At 42.3% G+C, this 2,500-nt stretch overlaps 1 protein-coding gene across 3 annotated transcripts in view; it reads right to left on the reverse strand.

Moving 5' to 3' along the window:
* The window catches only part of LOC127626226 (voltage-dependent P/Q-type calcium channel subunit alpha-1A-like), a 132,928-nt gene that overhangs the window by 110,362 nt on the left and 20,066 nt on the right, over window positions 1–2,500 (reverse strand). The window lies entirely within an intron of this gene.

The raw sequence follows: 2,500 nt of genomic DNA on the forward strand, positions 1-2,500 counted from the left end.
GCACTTATTACAGGGACAATCCCCCCTGGATTTAAGTGCCTTGCTCAAGGACACAATGGTGGTGGCTGTGGGAATAAAACTGACAACTTCTGATTATCAGTTCAGTGCTTTAGCCCACTACGCCACCACCAATCCATGGGTAAGAAGGAAAGTGCATGAAGTGATGCACCTGTCATGCAAAGTGCCCACTGTACCCGTCATGCAAAGTGCCCACTGTACAAGCCTCTGGAGGCAGTGTTATGATCTGGGGTTGCTTCAATTGGTCAGGTCTCGGCTCAGTAACGTTATGCAGCTATAAAATGAAGTCAGCTGACTACCTGAATGTACTGAATGACCAGGTTATCCCATCAATGGATTTTTCCTTCCCTGACGGCACGGGCATATTCCAGGATGACAATGCCAATATTCATTGGGCTCAAATTGTGAATGAGTGGTTCAGGGAGCATGAAAGGAGTCATGTTCACATATGAATAACCCATCAGAGAATCCTGACTTAACCCCATTGAAAGTCTTTGGAATGTGCTGGAGAAGTCTTTACGGAGTGGTTCGACTCTCCCGTCATCAATACAAGATTAATGCAACTCTGGATGAAATACATTTTGTGATATTGCATAAATTTGTCGAAACAATGCCACAATGAATACACGCCATAATCAATACTAAAGGCGGTCCAACTAAATATTAGAGTATGCAACTTTCTTTTGGCCAGGCAGTGTAGATCAATAAGGGGAAAATAGTGAAATCGACAAAAGAGGACTTGAACCCAGATCGCTCCTCATGCAACTGTACATCTGTCTCCCCAATGTCACCACGTCAGATCTCAGGATGAGGAAGGTCATATTCACATGCTTATCTCTCCATGTCTTTTCTTCACAGTTTCTGGAATATTTGTAATATTTTTGATATGTTCCATCTGAGTACTGGTGTAAATATAGCCGGGCTGTGTGCCCAGTGCTATTTACGTTTATTGCAAGGAATTATTTGGCTATACTGAACCCGTGGTTGGGGGGCCCCTATGCAGCCGCTTTGGTCACTTATTAGAAAGGGCCAGCTCTGCCTCGACCAAGTGTTTCTGGAAGCGGTGGATTAGATCTGCACTGTTGAAGACAGTCCTTACAGAACTGCTTCAGCTCAGCCATATTCTCAGGATGTCTGATGTGAACGGCACTCTTGAGGTCATTCCACAGCATCTCTATTGGGTTAAGTTCTGGGCTCTAACTGGGACACTCAAAGGTGGATTTTCTTTTTTTGAAGCCATTCTGTCGTGGATTAACTTCAATGTTTAGGGTGATTGTCCTGCTACATCATCCAACTTCTATGACATTATCCCGTAGGACATCTTGATAAACTTTGGGATTCATTTTTCCCTCGATGATGGCAAGTGGTCCAGGCCCCGAAGAAGAAATGCAGCCCCAAATCATGATGCTCCCTCCACCGTACTTCAAAGTTGGGATAATGTTTTCATGTTGGTTTGCAGTGCCCTTTTTATACCATATGTACCGCTGCATATTTTTGTTGGAAAGCAGCGGCTTCCTTCGAGGTGTCCTGCCATGGATACCATACCTGTTTAATATTTTCTGTATAGTAGACTCATAAACAGAGATTTACATTTACATTTATGCATTTGGCAGATGCTTTTATCCAAAGCGACTTACAGTGCACTTATTACAGGGACAATCCCCCCGGAGCAACCTGGAGATAAGTGCCTTGCTCAAAGGCCCAACAGTGGCATCTTGGTGGTGCTGGGGCTTGAACCCCGAGTAACCCTGAGCCTCAACCACTGAGCCACCACTGCCCCAGATGTTACCCAGTTCCAGTGATTCCTTCAAGTCTTTAACTCCCTCTTGGGTTGTTTTTTACCTCATCGAGCATTCTGTGGTGTGCCCAATGAGTCATCTTGGATGGACGGACACTTCTAGGATGAGTAGCCACAGGACTAAATCTCTACTAATCTATAAGTCTCTATTTATAGAAAATGTGTCTAACTGTGGACAGATGAATATATAAGCTCTTCTTGCAACAATTCTCTTCTGTTAGTCTTCTGAAATCTCATTTTTGCAAGGCATGGTCCACGTCAGCAGATGCTTCTTGTGAATAGCAAACTCAAAACGTTTGAGTGCTTTTTAAAAGTCAAAGTAGCTCTAACCCACACCTCCAATTTAATTTAATTTATTGGATGCCAAGTTTGCCAACTCCTGACTCTAATTAGCATTTTTTAATCATCTTTAACCTAGGTATTCACTTACTTTTTCCACAGCATTGTGAATTTTTAATGGGATGTGTTCAATAACAACATAAAATGTTATAATTGTTTGTGTGTTTTTAGCTTTGTTGTGCTTTGTCTCTACTTGTGACTTTAATGAAGACGCGATCACATTTTATAAGCAATTAATGCAGAACACCAGCTAATTCCAAAGGGGTCACATACTTTTTCTTGCCACTGTAATTAATACACTGACGTATTAGCTACTTTTAAGAAATTACTCTGTTGTGAACTCCT

Source organism: Xyrauchen texanus, chromosome 32, assembly GCF_025860055.1.
Source record: "Xyrauchen texanus isolate HMW12.3.18 chromosome 32, RBS_HiC_50CHRs, whole genome shotgun sequence".
Classification (NCBI taxonomy): domain Eukaryota; kingdom Metazoa; phylum Chordata; class Actinopteri; order Cypriniformes; family Catostomidae; genus Xyrauchen; species Xyrauchen texanus.